A 25,247-nucleotide genomic window follows, 5' to 3' on the forward strand; every position below is an offset into this window, starting at 1 on the left:
GAGGTTGCTAAAAACAAGATTGGATGTCAGTAATCTCTTCTGTGAAAGTGGACTGATTTGTTTAAAAAAAAAAAAAAAAGCTATCACATAGCAAGACAGTTGAAAGTGAATGCTTGGGAAACAGAAGTTTTCCAGTATGCTGCACATATTTCATTTCATGCTGATTTATGTGGATGAGATTTACTGATACTTGCCTCTTTCCTCATCACCACTTGTCTCCCTTCCAGAAGGAAATCTAGTTTCTTTGGTTATCTTGTTTTGTTATTATTTGTTTCAGTGAACTTCTGAGCAATCTGCAGCATCAGAAGAAAAGCACAGTGAAATGGACCTTTCCCACCATACTCACAGTGCGTAGGGCCTGCAGGAATGAGCCCTGCTCTGTGCAATGATACCTAGTTTATTGGGTCTGAATTTTAAGAGGGAAATCACGAATTCTCTCCTGTCCAGCAGGTGTTTCTGGAGTTACTCGTGCCTGACTCCTTGAGCACTATGGGTGCCTGTGTTCGCTGCATGGCTATGGGAGTTGGGCTGAGGTGGATGTGAAGCCCTGCAGGGGGAGCAGGGTATGTCTTCTGAACTACTTCAAATGCTGGTTAAGATCTTCAAATAGCTTTGTTTCTGCTCTTTCCTAAATGGAGTCTTCTGCAGCTTCTGTAAGTTGTTATACCATATTTATATGTAAGCATGAATCATTCCTTTCTTTGAATAGGAGATGAAACAAGTGGCAAAGAAAAGAGGATTGAAAACAAAATCCTACACAGCTGAATAAATACCATCCTTTGCATATTAATGACGATCTGATAGGATCAGCAAAAGGTAAAGCAGTGGAATAGAAGTGTTTGAGTGTGCTTGTCCAACCTTACTCTGAGCATCTCAGAGGAGACAGAAATTAAATGCATTTTCCACAGAACAGAGTTTAAATGCCATAGCTTTAAACACACACACACACACACACACACACAGTCCAACAAAACCCCATCTGTTGTTTTTTTTTTAAAAAAAAAGATAAATAGATCATCTGAGAGTGCATTTCATTTTTTAGCTCTGGATAGGAGCAATTTAACATCTACATTCATCTTCCAAGGGACCGCTGCCTGCTTCTGCATGCAGCCTAAACCAATATAATAAAGATTTTCCTGAGCGTTAAAATGTTAAGTAGTGAGAAGCTTTGAAATGCATACTTTTTAACAGAGTTCTTTCAAGAAGTAAAATTAACTGCATATCACTATTTAATGCATGAAACCATGATTTACTGTCCGGAGAACTAATTTAGGCTTGCTGCAGATGTAAACTCACCCTCAATTAATGTGCTACTGGGCCTGATTCAGGGATGGTTGAAGTCAGCAGGTCTTTCCAATTACTTTTATGGGAATCAGATGAAGTCTTTAATGCATCACTGAGTGCTCAGACTCATTAAAAAAAATTCTTAGTTCTAGATATAATGCAGATCTTTCAAAATGTCATTGTACTTTAAAAACTGTTCTGCTCTCCTGGATCAGAAGCTATTTACACTTGTGTGAATACATCTGATAAATTCCTTCCTGCCTCACACTATAAAATACCTATGTGTATGTATGTGTCTTGATATATTATGTGTATCTTTGAATAGATAATATATTACCAGATGGCATGTGATTAGCAGGGTACACTGAAGTATAAAGATGTATTCTGCCCTGGCTACATGTGCACAGTCTGGTAGTGTATGTATTTAAAGTGATCATCTCAGATTGTATTTTTAGGAGAGAGAATAAACTGTTGATAGATACAGAAGTTCTCCATATGCTGTAAATGAGCTTCTCAGGGAAATTTTGTAGCTAATGTCCTGCTTAAAGTATTGGAAAGCTACCTCTGGTTCATGTTCTTGGCCTGGTGAATTTTGATTGAGATTTATTGTTCAGATGCTCCCAACATTTTTTTTTAATCCCAATAACTGAACAGTTAAAATATAAAAATATTTATAATGCTATAGAATACCCATTCTCACATATGAACTATTTACATCTCAGATGTTCTTAATTCATAGAGGAGGAAAAAAAACCCAACACATTTCATATGGGTTCCTGTTAGGTGGCTGCATGTAAATGCCATTATGTCCTAAAAGCAAGAAAGCAAATTATCAGCTTTGAGGCTGTAAACAAAGTTCCACATTGTAGGAGAGCATCTGGACCTCCTGAAAATTCAGCCTTTACATCAGAAGCATTGATACAGCGTTGTCTGAAACCACATGATTTGTTGTTATAATTAAGTCTGGTGTCATGATTAAACCTGAAGTTGTGACTGCCTGTTCCTAGCACAGTTTTTAGTCATAAGAAATTGCATACCATGGGTCAAACTTTCAGCTCTCAGAAATAAAAATCACACAGGGAAGAGGAATTGCAGACATTCTAGAAGTGTACTGTTTATGGGTCGATTTGGGTCTGGAGGTAGGTTTTGGTTTGAAGCTGATAGAAAGTTGGTATAAGAGCCTTAGCTCACCTAAATCAATAAGGCTACCCTGATTGTAATGGGCTAATGCCAGTTTATACCACCTGAAGAGCTACTGCCTAGATTTACAGTGCAAATATAATTACTGTGACATAGATTTGCTTTGGTTCACTGGGCTGGCAATGAGCAAGCTTTACAGCATTGTATCTTTTTGTTCTTTCTTAAATTGTCTTTCTAGTAGTTGGTTGGAGCTAGAACCCTGACCGTTGCAGTCCCAATGTGCTGTTGTAACAGTATTAGCATATAAAGTAGGTATCATTGCAGAGAGCAGGGCTCATTCTTACAGGCCCTACGTGCTGTGAGCGTAGTGGGAAAGGTCCATTTCATTGTGCTTGGCACAGCAAGAACCTGCTGACTTGGCAGTACCTGCAGGAGACTTGGGGCTTTTCAGTGGTGGCTGCTGTAAGTGGTTGCAATTAGGTTTTGTCATTAACATCTTACCCTGCATTAGACTGGCTGGGGGGAATGTGCAACTTGCTAGATACTGTTCTCTTGGTCTCTGCCAGCAGACTTTGCAAAACAGTAGGGTATCGATTGACAGATGGGAGACTAACTTTGCAATCAGGTGAGTTAGATACTTTTTTTCTTTTTTAAGCTAACTATTAAAATCCTCATGAACACAGTGAGCTCTGAATAGACATGAAGAAATATCTGAGCTTAGGTTATTAACTACAGCCCATAAACTATGAAAAACTGTGGATTGTTCCTGCAATAGAAACAGGCAAGGCAACGGTATCACCTTGTTCTTTTCTATTCCATATTGTGTAACCTAAAAGACATCTCACATGTTTGGCCACAAGCCTTTGTGGACTCCAAAGTACAAGGTTGGCACCGGTCTCTCCGTGCCTAGTTCCAGGCTATCATTTCATTTCTATTACATTTCCCCTTCTCCATTCATGCTGTGATGCCCCTGCTGACAGCTAATATCCATAAGAGAATCAATAAAGAATATTATTAATAATAATTAAAGCATGGGTAGCTCATTACACTGAGTGGGCTTGTTCAGCTAAGAAGCCTGGAGTAACTTCAATGATCTCTGGGTGTAACTGAAAGCAGGATGCAGCCCCTGGCTCTAGGAGCTACTCTAAAATAACTGTTGAAAGCTGGAAATCATGACTTCTGCTTCTAAGTGGTTGAAATGCCATGTAACTCAGGAAAATCTGTGGGGGGGGGGGAGGAGGACAGGAGGACAGGAGGACTGAAGTGAGTCAGTGAGCATGCTTTTGTGCTTGGGGAAAAACACAAATCTGTTTTCAAGCGGTTTTTGTCACAAATGAGATTGCAATAGTTTCAGTGCTAGCATCCACCGGCCTAGTATAAGCGCACTGTAACTTAGCATGATTTCTTTGCTCTTGGGGAGCTCTTGGGGCTCCAGGTCACAGCTGAGACACAATTAAACCTGAGATTGAAGAAATACCTTCCCACCTGCAGGAAGGATTCTCATTTTGAATAGCTTTCCATTAGTTTTCCTGTGGGAATGCCACCATGTTGGTAGTATTTCTGGAACTAATATGACAGTGTTAGGCAGGGAGCAGTTTAGCTATGGGTCCTTAACACTTCTGTGGTTCCTAGGGTTTCTGAGGTCTTTCAGTCAGGCTCTGACCACCTTCTGGCTACCAGGAAATCTCTTTGTCCTTCTCTGACTGAGCTAATACAGTGTGGCAATAGAGATACTGTGCTTATATTTCAGTTGAGAGTGCATTTGAGTGCACAGGATTTGTGATTTTTTTTTGTTTTTTAATTCTACCTTCTCCCTCAGGAGTCAAACAAGCTAATAATAGTTGTATTTCCAGCTGACCCAAAATACTTAAAATTTGCAATTCCACAGTACAATTTAATTTGTATTCAAGAATAACTTTCCATTTTAAGTTACTGAATAGGAAAACAAGTAGAATTGGGGTTTCTGATCATTCAAAATAATGTGGTTCGTGTTAGGAAAATTTTAAAAGCTTGAAAATCATCATTTATGGAGGAAAAAAATTTAACTGTTTTTTGAGTGCACCGTATAATTTTCACTCATCTGTAACTTGATGTGTGTGATGTCAGAAAACCATTTGTCTGTTCCCACATTCTTGAATTTCTTTACCTGTTCCTCAAGGGTTGCTCGCATATTGTCTCTGCAATTACATTTTCAGATAACTGCTAAGTCAAAATTCAAACCCTGGTTACTACTTAGTGGCTTTAAGAAGAAAAGAAAAGAGAAAACTTTTGTATTGCATAGCTTTTACTTTACCACAAATCCACTTCTGCTTATGGAGGTGCAAAATAATAATGGAACAAAACAGGAAAACAGACTGTAGAATCCTTGGTTTATGTTAAGAACTCTTCAGGGAATTTGGAACATACCCTTTTAGTGTTAGGAAGTAAGGGTCCTTCCAGCATGAGATGATCCCAAAGATAAATATGTTCATCAGAAGAATGGGTTTCTGATAATAAATGGTTCAATTTATAGAGGGTACCCATAAATTTCCCTGTCTAGAACATGCATCACCAAAAGTTTTTGGCTAAAGGAAGAGACTGAATCGAGTTGGTGCATGTGAAATCTTTAGAAGCCTTGTGGCTGAGTCACTGATAGTTAAGATTAGGCCTGCAGTGTATCCAAACTGTACCTGATGAAGAAGTAAAACAGGTTTTGTGAAATCAAGCGTGGTGTTTATGCTACAATGCTCCCTCCCAGCTTGGTGTCATCACACTTATTGAGAGTGCACTCAATCCCCTAGTCAAGATTGTTAATAAAGATGTTAAATAGAAGCAACCCCTGTACCAAGCCCTGGGGGGCACCACCCGTGACCAGATGCCAAGTGGATTTAACTCCATCAGATTGGATTATTCCTAATGATCAGTTCTTCCTGTAAGCATCAGACATGTCAGAGAAAAAGTACTCAGAGGTATGAAAAAACACAGAGGAAGTATTTTTACTACATGAGACTGAAAGCTGATTAATTTGCTTTCTTAAGGGGTCATGACAGAGATATACGAAATTAGGGAATCTTTAGTGATCGCTGCATGAACAAAGCTGCTTTTGTTTTGGAAAGTGGAGAATTTAGAGCAGATGATTTTCTAAGGTCCCTTTCAACCTAAATTGTTGCTCGATTGTCATTTTTGGTTAAACCAAGAGACGTTAAACTTCTAAAGGAAGTTTTACCCTGTGGTATCCATTGGTATAGCATACAGCTGAGCCAGTGTTATTTTAAAAAAGAAAAAATAGATATCAGTGTAGATGAAACAAAAACCCACAGTTGGGTTGGATGAGTTACTTTTTCCCAAGGGACAGATATTGACAGGACAGGACAGATGGCAAAGCACTGTAAGAATTTTTCCTAATATGTAAAGAGGAGTTTTCTTTCCTTTCCCTGGACAGAAAGCTCATCCAGTTTGTTAGGATGTGCTCTATGTTAGATGAGGCTGAGCTCTCAATTACAAGTAGTTCTAGTAACTGCACCATCAGGAACTTCTTTGTAAAGCAGTATTTGACTTAAATTGCCCCTGGATTTAAAATTTGCATTTTGCACTGATGCCAAGCTTACAGTCCATTGCACAGATAGAGACAGGGTCTGATTCATTAGTATTTATCAAGGTAGCTGTGATAGGCTAGAATTAACTAGGGAATTGCTCAAGTCCCAGCCTTGCAGAGGGTATGGCCAACCTTGTTACACTGGCCTGTGATTCCCAGAGTAATGTTACCCAAAATGATGCCAACCACCTCTTTTTTTTTTTATCCAAACTAGGGTGGCAGATTTCTGAAGTGTTAAAAATATTTCATGTCTTCCTGAGTAAGGGCAGATTAAAGGAAGCTGGTTGGCTGTTTTCTACAATAAAACCCACCGACTTGTCCAGAATTTATTTCAATAACATAATAACTTAGTGTGGGTAATAAGATTATTTTTGAAGAGTAAGAGGAGAGGAGTCTAAGGCTGAAAACCACTTTTGTTAGTGCTGCAATATGCATCTGTGGTAAGGCTAATAATAGAGTTATCTCTGTCGACAAAGGAAGAGCTTGACAACAGAGAAGAAATCCAAGTGGGTCTGAGTTCCTTGCATAATTGTTATTTTAATTGCCATGATCGGAAAAGTCTTCAGAGGTTCACCGAACACTGCACATCTGCAGATGAGATTTACCAGTGCAGCACTCACAAAGCTCTCTTTTGAAAAGCCACTCTCTTGTTTTAGCATGTTTACAAAAACTGAAGTGAGAGTTAGTTATGAATCTTGTGTTATTTGAGTCGATGGCAGATGCTAGGAAGGCTTTACTGTGTGGTAGAGTTAAACTCTCTGCGACTGATTACAAAGAAATTCCATTAGCAATATTTAAATGCCATCTTTGAAAGGCACTCAATAATATGTGTGTTGGCGCTGATCAAGAATAGTACCTTTTAAAAATGAAAAAGTAATGTGACTGTTAGTTTAACATAAAAATGTCAAACTGTGGGCAGTCTCTTGTCAATTAAAGAATCTGGGCTATTCCTAATGGGAATAAGGATGAAGGGAGGTGTGTGGGGGTGTGGAAAGTGGGTACTAAAAATTGTAGATGTGCAGAACTACTCAGAGATAATTTGTGCTGGCAAATAACACTGTCAGCCAGTTTGGAAGTAATACAGGCAGCGTGATACCTGTTCTGCCTGAGCCACCTTAGTGATTTTTTTTTCAAGTGTATCTTCTTTAATAGCTAGCAAAGCTTTACAGTAAGCAGGGCTACGTTAATGGTGTGCTGAGTGGAGGTGGATTTGTGCAGATTTAAAGAATGTGCTTTAGCAAGTTCATAAAGTGTATTAAAACAGAAGCAGCTTGTTGCTGAATAGAGGGATATACCTGTGAGAGGGGAAGGAGGGTCTTTAAGCTCTGGAAAGTGGTGAAGCTGATGCTCATATAGGAGCAGAGGGATGAAGACGTGCATCTCTGTTACCTGTCAGTTGCTGTTAAGGTTATGTCTCAATATAAATAAAACACAGCAGTCAGGCATCATCGCTTGCTTCACCTAAAAGTAGCTTCTGGGGAAACCAAAGTCTGGTAGAAGTTCTCTTGGAGGGGGAGCATCCTGTAAGAGCTCTCTTTACTACTTGGCATGCTAGTCAGTTGGCTATATATGGGAGCTCTGTGCTTGTTTTTTCCTCTTAAATTATAGTTGCTTCCACAGTGTTACTCGCATAGAGAGCACCTAATTTATTTATTTACTTATTTACTTATTTTTTGTTGTTCAGCCAACTTCTAAGTAGGCCACACACCTTGTGTTCTCTTTTCTTGGCCATGTTTTCAATTCTCTTCTCACAGCGTTCGTTCACTAATGTCTCTCCTAAAATGCAGACCTGTGCAGCAGCTGCTGCTGTGATAACATGTGAATGTACAGAAGAAGATGTATTTCTCACAATTCAAATGAGAATTAGAAAGGAAGCACCTTCATTTTGCAAGATGGGATTTGAGTGTTGTGATTGGACCAAGTCAGTGCAGATCTGAGACAGATCTATAAACAGAACATTCAGATCCCAGTCCGTTGTATAAGACTGGAGACATATTTTCAATTTAATCTTTGTTTCTTGGCAACAAATTCTTCCTTTACCTCATCATTTCCCCAGATTGAAAGTGATTCTTCCTTAGTTTTCCCATGCAATCCTTTTTTATTCTTTTTTTTTTTTTTTTTAATCCTTCTAAATGCTATTTATAAATAGGATGCCATGCTGCTTCTTTTGGACCTGCTATTTTGGATTTTCCTTTTCTGTTCATCTGCTGCTCTTTGCACTATTAATGTCGTCTTTTAATGCTTCTTTTATCCTGACTTCTTAAAAGCATTTCATCCATAGATTAGATTCCTTTTTATGTCAGCCTAATATTTTGTCCTCACTTGAGGCTGCTAGTTGTTGGCTCATGCTTTTGTCATTGCTAATTGTTATACTTTGTTTTATTACTGCGTACTCTGCTCAAAAGTGCTATATAATATAATGGATCAAATGGAGAATAAATCAATGAAGAATCTTGCTATGAGGGCAGAACAGGTGATTCCCTAAAACTGCTGCAAAAGATCAGCTTGAAAGGCAGGTGCCATTTTCTTTTAGCATCTCTACTGTCTATCAGAATTTCTTGGTGTTGTTAGTCCCTAATATTAAGATTTTTATCTTTGTTCTCTAACTTGGAAACAGAGGATAACTAGAAGATTACAGAAGAGAGGTACAGTAGTCACTTGGATAACAACACAAAAGGCTTGTCTTAACATGCTCCCAAAATGTGAACAAAGCCCTGGGAGTGCTGATGGCCAAATTGAAGATGGTGACTATTTCTTCAGATTTTTAATATGAGGAAGCTATAGTTTAACTAGATAGGGAATTAAGTCACTTCAATGGAATTTCAAGCTCTCTTGCATCAATACTGATATGCCTTAGTTTTGGCAGGCAATCGCTGTGCAGTTATTGGTTGGCCTACAACTTAACTCTAAGCCTACTATCAAGATAATCCTAAGGCCAGCTCCAGCTTGTGCTGCTAGTGGGGTTTGCAATGGCTCAAACTGTACCATCGCTATGACAAGCAAAGATGGCAGTGGCAGTACACTAGTGCAACACATGGTTACCCAGTCTAAAAGAATGGAGATTCATGACAAGATTTCAGGCCATGTCACTTGTGAAAATAGTTTTGCATGGGAATTCAAGACTTAATAGTTTCTCCAGCTACAGGCAAAACTGTCAGTCTTTATGGCATATGGTCTCAAATAGAAAGCAATCTTTAAATCTAAAACAGGAGCTATGTAATATAAGGAGGGCCCACACTCTGACATTGTAAATTGAATACTTGATTTTGGTTCTGCAGCATCGACGTCCCTGTTGTAGAGCCAGATATGCTGTCCTCTGATGGCTGGAGCTCATTTTTCAGGGGAAAAGTGACAAATGTATAATTGGGGAGCATGTTAAAGGCTGTTGATTCTAAAAGATCTTTGGTGCATTCAGAAATAGAATATGCAGTTGTAGCACAAATCTGAGCTCTTTAAGAAAGGTGGTGGCTTGAGAGTGTATAGCTTTCAGAATTCAGTATAATGTCTCACAGACTAATTTGTTCAAAACAGAAGCTTTTGGTTCTGGCTTTTATTTAGGAAAAAAAAATGAGAAAAGAAAAGAAAAAAAAGAAAAGAAAAGCAATGCTTTTGCCCAACAGACAGGCACATCATTTCTTTGAGCTAAGAACTAAAAATGCAGTGAATAGAACAAATTACAGGAAAAATAATTATGTTATAGTTCCTGGCGTACGATGGGTGCATGCCAGGAGACATCGAAAACCTTGTTCTGCTGTGCAAGGCAAGTGCTTGTCCAAGAAACATCCGTGCAAGAGCTCTTTGAGGGAGAACTGCTTGTGCTCTGATTTCAAGGTTGGGAAGGTGCAGTTGGAAAATGAATTGTTGTGAACAAATAGTGCTCCAATGGAACTCAGGATTTATTGTATACTGCAATATTGATGCATTTGATAATGGCTGTGAGGCTGTTTCTGCTGAGGTGCGTCATTAACTCTAGAGCTGTTGATAAGGCATCAGAGGGTGCAGCAGTGATACAATGGCAGAGTGTTTTGGAAGAATACAGGAGAGGTCAGAGATGACTTTTCTGCAGAACAGCAGTCAGAGGGAGAGATGTCCTGAAAAATCAGCAAAGCAGAAAAATGCCCAGAAAATCCAAGAGACACCCAAATCCTTACCAAAAACTCATTGGTAACAAGTAGTGCTGGGACCTCCAGGTGGGAGGGGAGCACTAAAGCCGGGTATGAGTAATCACATTTATGATAGGCATGTGAGTATTTACAGTTCCCTAAAAAGACAGGAGGTGGCATCAATTTTGTTTACTTACAAGCTCTGAATGTGGATGTTCAAATGCAAACGAAACTTTCCCCACGTTTGTAAATTTGAGCTCAAAATTGGTTAAGAGACCTTAGCTTCACGATGCAGAGCAGTGAGAGGGAGTGATGTGATCAGACACAGGACAGGCAGTGGTGGTGCAGATCTATTTGGCAGATTGGAATTCTCTTGAAGTCTAAGATTATGCCATAACTTTTACATTTTACTGTGTAATCAGCAAAGCAAAAAAAATTTCACGTATCTGAAACTTTAGGCAGCTTTTACAACAAGACAAATGTATATCTTTCATCTGAAGCAGGAATACGTGAGCCTTCATGTAATTGTTGTGGTAGAAACTTGTTCTCCTGAGTTTTAGATGTGTGCATTTTTTATTGTTGCATTTTATCTTTAAGGAGGGAATAAGTGCATTTATTAAGGTATGTTGTATTTATCCTTGTGCAATTCATTAAGCATCTATTTATTATGGAGAATTCTGCTTTAGTAGAGTGGATGCTTGTAGAAAATCTGAGCTATTGATTAGACTGCTTCTGGGGTACATTACTCTCATTATAGTTAGAGCAGATTTGGTGTGGTGTTCTGTGTTTTTTCCAAGCAGTGTACTCTGTGTGTAAGTTTTGTCCAGATGTTTAATGACTGCTGCTGGAAGTGATTTTCTGTCTTATTTAGAATTGGTATTGTTTGAATGGTGGCATTTTCTTCTCCTTTCCATTTGCTCTGTTAATGGAAATAATTAACCAACTCCCTGCTTTCACTTTTATTAATATATTGATCACTCAAGTATAATAAATGAGGTCTCAGTGTGTGTACTTTCACAAGAAATCCCGATAGCTCTAATATTCATCCCAAATAGCTTTAAAAGCAAACTGAACCCCGCAGCAATAACACTTTCATATAATTTAGGGGAAAAAAAGGAATTTAGAAATCTGAATACCAATATATGACGACAGGGATTTTTGTAATTCTTTTATCCATGATGCTGAAAATACAAAAAAAGGCCTGGCTGTGACTTATGCACAGTATATCTTCCACAGCTAGATTGCACTGGGAGCAAGGCTGAGGTTGAATAGAGACATTTCTCATTTTGTTGATATTTTTAAGACGAGGGGGAAAAAAAGCTGGAAAAATAGCCTGTCTTCCAAATAATTTTTTGTTTCAATTTGAGACTGAGCTGTAATTGACTTTGGTTTAATTTTAGGAAGACTTTGAAAAACCTCTGTACATTTTATCCTTTTCTGAGCCAAACAGAACTCAATTTTCTTGAGAAAGCCGAAGCAGTCTTTCTTAAGTATTTTTCTTTTTTCATTCTTGATCCTGTTTTCTCAGGTCCTCATTCTTTTTTTTTACCCCATACACTACTCCAGATTCAGTGCAAAATCACTTGGAGGTTTTTAATTGGGAATTTCACTGCAAGACCTCTTTCTTCTACCTTTTTAATCTAATATCCTCCACGTAATGCAAGTAAAGAAACTTGATTCCTGAAACTGAAAGATTCTTTGTATGAGCAGCATTGACATGCAGTTTCATAACATATTTAACATTTCTGTTTTTATGTATATTTGTCACTATTTGGTTGCTTGCTTGTTGTTGTTTTTTTTTCTTTTTATAGGGGAGGATGTGGGAAGGGTTGACTTGTTAAATAAAAAAGCTTGCATTCTTGTCTTTGATAAGAAAAAGATAAAGATCTGCAGAAAAGGCAGATTTGCACTGGAGATAGTGAGTGGTATGGGTAGATATTCTTTCCCTGTTTTAAGCAGCTCCTGCAAACTTTAGGTGAGGAAAAATTCTTTGGTAGGAGTTTCAGAGCATAATGAATGGGTACTGCTCCCTTGCCTGGCATACTACAGTATCATGAAAGGACTGTTCAAGAGGAGACAGTAAAATAAAGCAGTGAAAAAATAAATTTAAGCATACATAAATCCTGTCTCTCCATTTGCATAACCAGTGACTAGTAGTGAAGTTATGGAAGCAGGTGTTACTGCTCAGCAGGATCAGGTACAGATTCTTGGTACTTGTTTCTCCTCTACTCACATGCATTGTTAACCATGTCAAATTGCCTATCTTGAGTTAAGCGTTACATCAAATCAAACCTTTACTATTTCAGTATGTCTGGAGAATGCTGTAATTGAAGCAGATTGTGTCAGTTGCAAATAGTTATTCCTAGCATTTGTATCCCTGTTGTATTCGGGATATTGCAGTACGGGAAAAAGCTGGATAACCAAGAAACTGCACATATAACACCGAAGGCAGGAAAGTAACCCTAGGCCTGGGATGTCTTTTTGTTTATTAATATAGCTTGTTCTTCTTCCCTTTCCTGCTTCAGAAATGGTGCTCATTAAGAGAGTGCTCTGCTGATTCCTGTTTTCCAGCTGATCCCAAGCACTAAAGCAGTGCCAGGTGAGCATGACTGTGCCCTGGTGAGAGGAGCACTGCTGTTTCCTCTGAGTGACTGTGGGTGTTTGCTTGGAAAGTGGCTGGGATTGTGGAATCCTCCACAAGTCCCTTGCAAGTCTTTCCAGCTTTCTAAAAAGAATCCATCTTCAATGCCATTTATTTACTTTTATTTACTTATTTATTTTCTTTCAGTAGCCACATTCCTGGTTTTAGCCACCTTGCCAGAAGCACACGGACCAGAACAAGCAGAAAAGTGTTTTTCATGGAAATCTTCTTTCCAAGATTGAATGACCCATAAGCACTGTGTCTTTTCTGGCTGTGCAGACAGGCCTGTACCAACCAAGTGTTTCTCCTATAGGAACCCACAGCATCCAGACAGGTCTGAATGGGTGCAATGTGTGGAAACACACTCCTGGGGAGCTCAGATACATGGCAGTGTTTATACAAGTAGTTAAACTACGAATGCTGACTATGCTTATGCATGTGTTTGCCCTGAATCCCATTTCCTTATTGCCTCCAGAGCTGCTGCTGCATCCATGCAGCAGTTTCTTCACAGCTGTTTTCTCTTCATGTAAACCTTCATCCCTCACCACATGTGCCCCCAGGGCCCCCCATTTGCCACTCTTTGCTTTTTAGGGGAAAAAGTCAAGTGTGAGAGGCTGCGTGTGGTTCCTTCTGATGCCTGAGGGACCCCGTGTGGCTTCTAGGAGGTTCCACAGACCTTCCTGTCAGTGCCTTGGGGCAGCCACCACCTTGTTTATTACCTGTGGCTCTCCAAAAAAACTAATATCTAAAAATGCTGAAAACAACACAGGTGTGTTTTGTAATTTTGTAGTTACCTTTTTTAATCTGTGGTGGTAGAGCCACACTGCTTCTGTGCTGCAGGGCTCAGGTTGTGACAGTGAGTACAGGTCAGGTAGCAGGTGTGAGGAGGCTTTCCTCCTGCTGGAATAGTATCTTGGTCCATGGGGAGACAACATTTCTTTGCAAAGCACTCCTCTGACTTTAAAATAATACATAATAGCTATAGAATTACCAAATGTCAAGTAAACAAAAAGTTATTAAGGATGACCTTATTAGTTCTCCCTGCAATTCGCAGAGCATGGTAATTGTCAAGTCTCACTGTTATTCGGTTGAAATAATAGTTTGGGGACCATCAACATTAAAATTTCATTATGATGGGACAAAAAGGCTCATGTATAATCAATAGTAAGAATCCATTATTATTGACTTGAAATGAATGAAGCATGAATGCATTTGTGCAGATCTGAACAGTTAGCAATCTTTTGAATAATAAAGAGTTAACGCCACACAGGTAATGCCATTCTGGGAATTGAACTCAAACTTGAATTGGTACATGTCTCTTTATTATGAAGTCTAATTTGCATCCCTTGGTAACTTCCATTAAGCTGTTTCTCAAAATACAATGTCTAGGATTTAGTATATTCTCAGGTCTGGCTCATGAGGGAGCTGGGTGAGCAGGGCAGGGCTATTTTCAGTGATACCACTGGGAGTACAGCTGCACCAGGATGCTGTGGATTTATTGCGCATGGGTGGGTGGGAGCAGGAAGGGAATGTGCAGCTGTTTTCTGCTGTCCTGACCTTGGAGCAGTGCTTTGGTACAGCAGCGTGTTGCTGCTTGCATTGCAGATGCCAGGCTGAAAGAGGGAAGGGGTGTTGAATGCCAAATGGAGAGGAGTGCAGAGCCTGTGGAGTGTGCTGGCTCCTGGAGACATAGCCAAAGTCATGGACGTGGTGTGCAGTGTTACCTTGTCTGCTGTACATGATGTGCCCAGACAAGCTGTTCCCAGCATGTTCTCTGTCACTGTGGGATATGTCACATTGGTGCTATTGTTAGTCTCATTTTTTTCCAGTGAAGAGGTGGACCCAAAATACACTTAATGACTTGCCTTTTTTTTATGCACTAAGTCTGATGCATTCAATTTCTTCCAACTGCACTTGGATTTTCTATAAACTAAGTGCCTTTGAAAAGTATTATTTAAGCGTATTTTAACCGTGCTTGTGGACTAACAACTGCTTTTCAGCATTATCTTCTGGCTCTAGTTCCATCGTGCTGGTTTGCAGCTGCTAAGATACCCAGAATTGTTTGAATTAGCAGTTGACTTTAGACTGCTGTTTTACAGGGAAGAAAGTCTCGGTTGTTCCATGTCTGCCTCTACTATTATAATGAAGAGCCTTGAACATGCAGCATTACTTTGAGTTATGTATTGTCCTCGGTGCTTCAACATTTTGTCAAATTCTCTGTCGTGGACTCCTTCAGTAGGGTTTTCTATCTTCTTCTATGAGGAATCCTCACTCCAGGCATTGGATGTATAAACTCAGAAAAGCTTTCCATATGTGTGCTGACCCAGCCAGACAGCACATAAGAACAGGCCCTTTCCCTGTCTTTTTTCAAGTGCTGCCTGGTTTCCTTCTATAGAATGCTTGATTTCTGTAGGAAATAGGAGAGTCAACTGATGCCTTAAAAAGAAGAGACCTTGACAAGCTCAGGGAACCTGGAAAGTCACTGTTTTGTTTCCCCACCCCCCAACTGTGAAATTGCAACAATCATTTTCTTAGTCAGTGGAGAGGGAAGATAATTATTTATTACTTGCATTACAATGGCAGTAAGGACTTGTTGGGCTAGATGCCCAGAAATTGAAAAGTTATTTAAAGAATTTTAAGTCTGTATCCTCATTATTTTTCTTGTTTTTTTTTTTTTTTGTTTGTTTGTTTTGTTTTGTTTTGTTTTGTTTTTTGAAAGGTACCAATAATACTTCAGACAGGAACCTTGGAGGTGATTAAGTGCCATATTGCAGTGGCACCTGCTTTAATTTATTAGAATGGGTCTAATTATGAAAAAAAGAGAGAGAGAGAGTCTTTTCCTTTCAACTTTTACTGATAGTGTATTTTCTCTTCCCTATATTTAACTTTCAGCTGTTTTTCAGAGGGTAAGAGAGGAGAATAATTGAGACACAAAGGACAGTAACCCAGCTGAGCAGCCCATCTGTTGCAGGGAGGAGCATGGAAAGGAATGAAGGAAGGTACCACCAGCAAGGCCTTTAGATTCTTCTCCCTCTCCTTTGTGGATGGGGAAGAGAGAAAAATCAGGCCTAATACCTGGAGTCAAGGAAGATTACACTGCTTTATTTGCAGTGTAGCCTTCTTGGAGAAGAAGGGGACTAGAACAGGGAAGATCTTAACCTTTCCAGAAATGAAGGGCAGAGATCCAAATCATTGTAGAGCTTGTGAACATATACTTAAATTGAGTACCAAAATCCTGTTTGACAAAACAACACATATGAGAGCACATGCCACAGTCAGTAAGTTGTTCAGAACAGCAGTAACAATGGGCATACCTGAGCATATATAAGTCTAGGGAGGAGGAAACCTTTTTTTTGTCATCTTGTCAGATCTCCTGCTGATTCATAAAATGGATGAGATGCCAAAAAAAAAAAAAAAAAAAAGAGCTAAATATTCCCAGGAATTATTTCATAGTTTAAAAATGCAATATTATTGTATTCCCAACACAGAGTATTCATCACAGATACAGTTCTGTAATTATAATTATTAACCATAAATCCCTTAACCAGATCTGAGTGATTACTGCAGTTTGTCTACCTAGAAGAATCTTAATTGTCTCCCACTGAGTTGCATATACTTGCTTTTCATTTTAGTGCTAAAACTGATTTCAAGTAATCCATTTGAAATGTGATCTTTTTAGCATAGCTATGTTTTCAGTGAGGTTGTAATTTTAACCTCCACGTCTTTATTGTTCATATTTAAAACTAGGAAATTGTTTTGACAGTCTGATCTCTCGTGCTTCCTCGGGGTGTCTGCTTCCCTGCTGTGCTGTTTGATTCCTGTTGACGTCTGTTTGTGTTTGCTTGCATTTATATACAAAAGTTCTTGATTAAGAACAGGTAATGTATAGGAAGAGACTGACTTGAATTCTCATCATGGGTAAAATATTTCAGTTCAATCTGTCTTGTAATCTATTTCAGAAACTTTGAGGCAAATGATAAAGATATCGTGCTTCTATAAAAAGTAGCGTTTCAACTAAAAGCATTTACTTATAGTTTGTAATTGTTTTTTTTTTTTTTTATAAGTAGTATTTATAGTGAGTAAATGCAGAGCAATTTACAGTAGTTTAAATCAACCGTGAGAATACTTCATGCTCGTAAGCTGCGTTTCGCTTCTAAACTGTTACAAAAACCCAGGAGACAATGAATTTGCACACATACATTTTAAAACCTGAGTTTTCTTCCTTTTTTTTTTTTGTATACATGGAAAAACTACTACTTTTCTAATTTGCTACCCCATCTCTCCGACCTTGTTTTTATTACCATAGCATACCTGCTCCCAAATAATTGCAAGTATATGCAAGATCTAATTTTATTCCTTCTTTTTCTTACCAGCTGGAAAGCACGTAATAGTGCTGAAGAGATGCAAAAAGAAGATGCAATTCTATTAAGGTAAGAGCATATCTGAACTCAATAGCAGCCCTTCTTGTATGATCTCTCCACTAATGGAGTGCTTTGGATTAGAGAGAAAGATTTTATTTTTATTTTTTTAAGCAATAAAGTAACCTACTCACAGAACTATTGGTGTTGGTACTGCTATTTCTGCTTATGCATAGAAGCCAGTATAGTGACAGGAACTGCACGTTTTTACTTCTTTGTGGTTTATTTTCATTAGATGATGGAAATAAGTCTGCCGGTTTGATGTTATAGTGCCTTTTATATTTAAAACAATGACCTTACCATTCCTTCAACTGAAGAATCCAAGTTCAAACAAAAACAATTAGTTTGTCAACTCTTTCTATACAATTTATAGAAATTGAGTCTATTTAGTAAAATGAACTGATACAACTCGATTGATTCACTGTGCAGTTATAAAGACTTTATAATCATCCTAATCAAATTGGCAAGAGCTGCCATGTTCAATGTCCTTAAATTGAAGAAGAGGTGTGAGCCATTGAGAAATGGAAGTCTAGTCTTAAAAAACAAATCTGTTTGATACTTTTTCGCGAGTGCAAAAAGCATTTTAAAAATTTAGCTTCTGTTTCTATGTCATTTTCATGACTCAGAAAGTGTTTCTGAATTCCAGAAAGACTGTGAAGTTGATTGAATTTTGAGTGATGGTAGGAAGATTTTGGAGGGGAATATGTTGCTTACATCATTTTCCAAGAGTTTCAATTCTTGTTTAAACATATTCCAGTCTTTGATCTGGCAGATTGACTAGAAGTCTGTTGGCATCTGATATTTTAACTTTTAAAAATTTCTGCCACTGCAAAATTTCTGTGAGGAAATTCTTTTTCTCTTGGCTCCTTTCCCATATGGCAGGTGACCGTGAGATACCTTGACTTTGACAAGACCTAGATCTGGCCTTCAAAGACATGTGGGATGGAGGGAGGGGAGAAAATCCCAACACTGAGTTTTACAGTGCATTTTAATCGCAGAGAACCTTGTTTGCCTATCCACAGTTTGTTATTTTATTATTCTGATTTTATTTAATTATTTAATTTTATTATTATTACAGGCTTGTCTTACCTACAACTCTGTAGAGAATGCTGTGGCAACTTAGAATAGTGGGGTGTCTCAGTTGTATCACTGTACCAGTTGTTGATATCCCTTAGTTACAGCCAACTGTAAAATGATTTTGCCTGTTACAGGTTATTATTCTCCCTGTAATGCTAGAGTTCCATTATGACATTCATTATGTCATGTAAAAAGTTCTTTTTAATTATATATTGATAAACACACATATTGTAATTTTACAGAATATAACATGTACCTTTTTAAAAAAAAACTCTATAGCTTCCACCCTATGATGCACTATGTGAATTTAGTATTCTTGAGCAGCCTTCTTTTTAGGGAATATGTTTATGTCACATGTAAAAATGAGCTCAGATTTATACCTAATGTGTGTTCATATTTGTCATACTTGCATAGCAAAGGCATAACTGAAAACTAGTTTAAGTGACTTAACCTCTGTACCATCACAATTTGGTTTATTTAACAAAGTGTTTGATACTTAATTCATGCTCTATTTTTAACATAATAGAAAACTTTTAGGATGGGATTCATCTCACCTAGTGTACCCATCAAGAAGCTAAGCACTTAGGCTAAGCTACTTTACTGGCTCTCATTGTGAGTATGCAGAAATTCCTCTGGACTTTTTTCCCCACTTACCTAAGAAGCCCTACTGACTCCTCTCCATTGCTTATCAGGAGGGATTAATGACCCTTATATTGAACACCTCCATGTTATATTTAATGTGAACTCCATAAATGTCTAGCTTCTGATCTTTTACTTTGCCAGCTAAAATAACATTTCCTGAAGATGTAGGATATTCATATTCATATTCCCCTGTTAATTCCTTTGAAAGATGGCAGCATAAAAAACAGTTGTTGTTCTAAATGCTTGTAAATCAGGAAACTGCTGAGGCCAGGAAATACAGTGATAATGCAGATTTCCATTCTCCTCTATTCTGGATGGAAATCATGCAGAAGAATACCATAAACATTTTGACTGTCAGTCAAAACTAACCAGTTAGCAATCCCATAGAAGGCAGTGCATTCTTCACAGGGACTTGAGCAGTGTTTCTGAACTAGTTCAAAATCTTGTATGGATAGCTACTAGATAAAGTCGTCACCACACACACAGGGTCAGTATTCCCACAGGAGCAAAAGAGGCAAAAAAAATCCACTACAGTTGTGCTTCCCTTTCAAAAAGGAGATTTATGTGAAAATGAGGAAGCTCATTAAAACGAAACTAAAAGGGACAGCCAAGAGAATTAAATCCTTGCATGCAGCTTAGATGCTGCTTAATAACAGTGTACTGGAAGCATAGGACCAATGCATAATGCCTGATTGTAAAGATTTGTGAAAGGATAGAAACTGTATAGGGCAGCTAAATAGTAGGGCAGGAAAAGTTGCTAATAGCAAAATAATTTCCTTTAAAAATTGAGGCCAAATGAAGAAAATAAAAAACCATTAAATTCTGGTGAATTTTAAACATAATGTGGTGGACTAAAAAGAGCTTAAACTGATGTATCTTCCAAACTTGAAGAAGAGAAACATCTGCTGATGATGCAAAGGCATTCAGAGTGGTATGGATAAAAGGCAACTAAAAGCAATTGTAGTTACACCTTATGCTGAGTGACTGGGCTGTGCAGTGGCACATAATATATATTAGATGAGGAACACTGTAAAATAATTCTTTTCACATTTTAAACAGTAGCATCTATGGTGATTGCCTTCACTCAGGAGGAAGCTTGTTTTGTCTTGCAGCTTGTGCATTATGGAGAGACAGCTGTGCCTCTGGTGGTCAGTGCAAATCTTTTCTAGGATGACTGAGCACTCAAGGGGCGGATGGTTTTTGCAGTTGCGATCTTTTTTTGTTGTTTTTGTTTTTGTCTAGTTTTGTTTTTCTGATGAAACAACAATACTGCTTTTGAGAGCCTCTTGCTGCATTTTTGTTTGTTTGTCTTTGCTCTTTCTGTCTTTCCATCTGTCTTTCAACTCAGTTCCCCAGGAAATCAACTCCTCTTCCTATAAATTCTATCTAACCAATCCAGTGGGAGCACAGTTTGCGTTATTTAAGAAAGAAAGATTCCCACTGATTGAGATGAGTGTCATTTGGAGTCAGCTGTTGATTACCTGGTGTTTCGCGTCTCTAGAGGCTGCTGGAAAGCAAAAGATGTATTCTGTATTTTAATCTTTGGAGTATTAAAAGGAGTTAATTCCTTAGCTGTTCAGAATCCTTTAAATCCTGAGGTTCTTCAAGTTGTCTCTGGTATTCAGGTTTGTTTCTTAGTATTTTCTGTTCATCCAAATTTATTGGCTGTTCTATGGCTGGTGAGGATTTACACTGCGTTTTTTCCTCATTTATTTTGAAGGAAAACATTCTTACGTTTTTTCCACTTTCAGGTTTTATACTTGTCACTTTTTCTCTGCTGATTGCTCTCTGCTCTTCAGATTGTTCATGAATGAGGTCTGATGGGGCTTTTAGGACTGATACCTCTGTGCTGACAATGAGAGAGTTATTGTATTCAATACCATATATTTGGTTTTGAAATCCTTTTTTATTCTCACAGAACCAACTGTTTAGTCAGTTGCCCATTAATGGTAGACCACCTTGTATCATATTTATTTAAAAAACTATGGGAATACTGTTAACCAAAATGGCAAAATTGGAATACATTCAATCCAAAGAGATTTCTCCCCTCTGCATTCAAGGCATCAAAATTATTCTTCCATCAAAACATAACAATTGTTATGAATGATATCATAATACTGTGAACTGCTTAAGAGCTTCCACTTTAAAACTGTAATGGGCCATGCAGACAGAAGGAAAAAAAAGGCTAAAAGCATAAATTGAAGATAATCAATGTGAATAGACCTTACCCATTGTGCAGTTTGAATAGGATAAGCACACATTATCTGGCATAATTGGCTCATGTGATTTTTCTAATTGAAGAGAAGAAGTAATTAGAGCCTAATTGAAGCAAAGTAACACAATATCTGTCAGCATTTCTCCTTCTACCACACATTACATTATTACCTGTCATCTTTTACTTTAGTGGGACTAAAATAAAGAGAAGAAAAACCCAATATAAAACCTTTTAGAGTTTTCCTACCCAAACAAAGGTACATACGAAAGACAATAAAAACAGACAAGACTGGGATTAACTGTGTACGCTTGTATGCTTCTAAACGAGGTGTGTTTCATTTGCCTAATAAAGAAATAAATTGCATTTTGTAAAATTATATTATAAATTCAGACTTACTGAATGTTATGAAGAAAAATGCCTGTATGATATTTCATTTGACTCAAGGCTTTGTACGTTCCAGTTTATACTTCTAAAGCGACAGCTTTGCAGTTTGCAGTGAAAAAGATATGGTTGCTCTTCTTAGTAACATGATGAAGAACACCTTTGCAATCTTCTCTGGTGAAATTTGTATATGGAAAAATTTTATTCCATAAATTGTCTAACACAAGAAGACCAATCATTGCTGTAGTGGGAATGCTGAGTCATGGCTTAAACCAGTGATTGAGCACCTGGTAGGAAGGCAGGGCCAACCCAGGGGAGCTCAGCTGCGTGCAGTGCACCTGAATGACTGGAAGGGATGGAGCCAGGATCTGCCTCTTCCCAGATTCCATTTAAGGGTTGGCAGTTGAGGTGACAGTAGATCATCTGGAGATCTCTGCTAACCTGAGGATCTTATAGGCCTTCTGAAAGTAAGCAGTCTCTCTTATTTTTGTGTCCACTACTGTTGTGTCTGGGTGGATCCTTACTTGTGATCTGGGACCTTGCTGCTCTGCTGTCTTCTTGCGCTTTCCATTGTGTTACAATCACCAGTGTATAAAAGAACATGTAAACCTGTACTTGGAAGTTTTCTGTGAGACACGTGGAATAGGGTGAGAGGGTGCAGCAGGTGTCCTACATCTCTTGGGAATAGAAACAAGCTGTGGGACTTTTTATTTCCTCAAGGAGAAAAAACAAGTCTGTGCTGGAATGGCTATTTCTCTCTGCCAGCAAAATTTTAGATGCAACTTGAAAGTAAGCTTTCTCAGGACAAGATTCAGTTATCCTTTTTTAAGGGTAGGTAATATCTTAATATTAGAGGAGGCTAATAAGATGGAAGAATATTGTTGGAGATGAGTTGTAAATTGCATTTACTTCCTACTTTATTATTTATATATTTAGCATTGTGTCATTTCCAGTGGAGCAGAATAGTAGAAATCAGAGAGAAATCATGTTGCAACTGTTTAGTGAAAACCATGCTATCCTGCACTGTTGATGGGTGGAGTAGTGCCATCCCTTATAAAGTGAAACTCTGTTGAAAACTGTAGGAAGCAGTGGAATGAGTGATACATAACTTGAGAATATATAGAGTGGGTTGATATATCATGGAGCTAGGCATGCATTTGAAAACTGAATGACATACAAAAAAGAAGAAATGAAACTGTTTAACTTTTTTTTTTCTTTTAAAGAAAAAATGGTGGAGAGGGACTAACTGTATTTCTTCAATGAAACCTGAGACAGTTCCTTGCTCTGCTGCTGCACTTAAAGAAAATTTTGATGGAAAGGCTTTATGAAATTTCTTTCGTTTTTATTCTGTGGTCACAACTTGCTGTGCTGCCCCCTAATATGTTTTTATAAGGCTAGAAAGACATTGTCCATATATATATTGTCCATATTTTAGTGCTTTCTGTAACTTACTGTAATGGTTTTACTTTAAAGAAAAGAAATCAAATCATGAGCACTTGTAGTAAATAGAATGATATGCTTCACTCATAAGACAGAAGCAGCAATATATTTATTGATATAAAATATTGATTCAACACAGCTCAATCATAAATAAGATAATGACTTAACAGGATTAAAAATGACAAGGTACTCTTGATTATTTACTGCTTAAGGATAGGGTTAAACATGTTCATCCTGGAGATGCTCATGGAGAGCCTCAAGGTCCAGAGTAAACTCTGCTTTCTAAACACCTTGAACTGAAGAGGTAAGGAGCCTAGGAGTGGATTCAGTTGCACTTAGTCCTGGACTTGGTCAGTGGTTTATGTCTAAAGGATTATATATATACAATTAATTTTTGCTAAGATTGTATCTTAGATTGCTATTAATCACTTACCAAGGATGTGTAGCAGCAAGGAATTTCTGCACATCCAAGTGTAAGGGCTCTCTGCAGGAAGTGTCCCTGCTCATGTTTGTGTAATTAATTCATAGTCATATTTCCATACAAACTGAAGACAATAATTTCTTCCACATTTGGAATGGGCTGGATGTTCTTCCAAATTTGGTTTGAGTTGCACACTGCCCAGCACTGTGGTTAGTTGGGTACATTGCTCAAATTAGGTTCTTGGCTATTGTGTTATGTTTCTCACAAATTCCCTTCGAGCCAGATCATCAAGATCAGTCATAGTAGCTATTGTGCCTGGCTATTGCTTGAGCAGGGTTATAAGAAATAAAGGTTAGGTTCTATGAAGTGAGCATGTCGTCATTGCAGTGAAAGAGAATATGAGTCTGCAAATGAGTCCAAAGTCAGAGCTAAATAGATTGTCTGGATCTCAGGCTTTAGCTGCCAAATTCCTTAGGCCAAGCCAAATACTTGCATGTGGGGGAGCTAACCTGTTTTTGCTTCTTCCTACTGGAATTTGTTTAATTTCCAGTGAGATGAAAGTTTTAAATTAAGTTCACTAAGATATAACTTTGAAACTGAAACTTCAAGAGCTTTGTGGCTTGTTCTTTCTCAGTATGGCAGCAATGGAAATCACTGGATGCTATCACTGATACCTTATAGTTTTTTCACATGTATTCACTTTTCCATTTCATGTCGTGACATTTTAGGTAGAATCTCTTACCCTCCCATCTGCTCTTGACCACCACTGGGGCCAGACTCATTTCTGAGTGTCATTTACTATTCTGAAGTACGTGCTTAGTGTTGAATCTGTAAAAATGGTTTGCTACATCATGTTAGTTTTTCTAGAGGTGAGAATTACACTCTTAAAATAAAACACTTCAGACAAAGTAAATATTAAAATAGTAATGTCCCAGATGCTGACACTGTTGAAGATGCATCCATTCCATTTATCAGCTCTTAACATGAGGGCTTGTTTCTCCAGTATCTCTTAAGTAAATGTGGTGGATTTTGTCTGCATGGAATAAAAATTGAATGTAATTTCATACTTTGTTCAATCTGACGAACACAAAAGAATTAAATCTGACCCCTGACCAGATGGAAATTCCTAGTGTAAGGAGCTATAATGCTGAACTAAACACCTGACTCTTGCATCATCTGGTTTGTTGTGATGTAAAGCAAATGTTAGTAGGTAAATAATGAGTGCAGTCTTCCCAACAAATTCAGCAAGTACATCTTGCCAGCTGATATTAATTACCTCCCTTCCTGATGCCCAGCTGACTGTGCAGAGCTCAGGTACTTCCTAAGGACTCAGGATGTATGAAATAATTTCTCTGACAAAGTGTCACAAAGACATACAAGAGATATGGCTCTACAAGCTTACCACTCCTCTTACTGCTTACCCGAAGCTTATATTAATCCTGTATAATGCCTTCCCTTCTACTGATTAAATTAGTTTGATTAGGACTAGCACATATATGACTGTGCTCCAATCATATATCCTGGCTGATTGCAATGTCAATATGCATGTAGTCAAACTCCATTTTGCTTTGCTTAAGCACTGTGAAGCTTTGACTGTCACTAATAGCTCTACAATTTATGCTCATTGACAATGGATGCAAAACAAAATTAAATTCAAACTTTAGCGAAAAGCCTCCTTCAATCTCTGAGTTTAATTAAATAATTCTCTTCAGGAACAGTAAGTATGAAAAAACGTAACAGAAGAGACAAAGCTACCAATGTATTATGAAGGATGAACACAGTGAAAATGAGGTTTTGATCTTTGTGTAGATCTTTTTACTTGATAATACATCTCAATAAGGTTTTACCACCGGTGCCTTCTCTTCTCCTTGAGGCACATTGTGCTGATGTTTGAATGTGTATTTACTTTAA

At 38.0% G+C, this 25,247-nt stretch overlaps 1 protein-coding gene across 1 annotated transcript in view; it reads left to right on the top strand.

Moving 5' to 3' along the window:
- LMO1 (LIM domain only 1) overlaps positions 1–25,247 on the top strand; it is a 332,446-nt gene that overhangs the window by 33,957 nt on the left and 273,242 nt on the right. The window contains exon 3 of the mRNA XM_048950045.1: positions 17,116–17,172. The gene's annotated coding sequence lies outside the window, so the exon portion shown is untranslated. The remainder of the gene's footprint in view (positions 1–17,115; positions 17,173–25,247) is intronic.

This window comes from Lagopus muta, chromosome 6, assembly GCF_023343835.1.
Source record: "Lagopus muta isolate bLagMut1 chromosome 6, bLagMut1 primary, whole genome shotgun sequence".
Classification (NCBI taxonomy): domain Eukaryota; kingdom Metazoa; phylum Chordata; class Aves; order Galliformes; family Phasianidae; genus Lagopus; species Lagopus muta.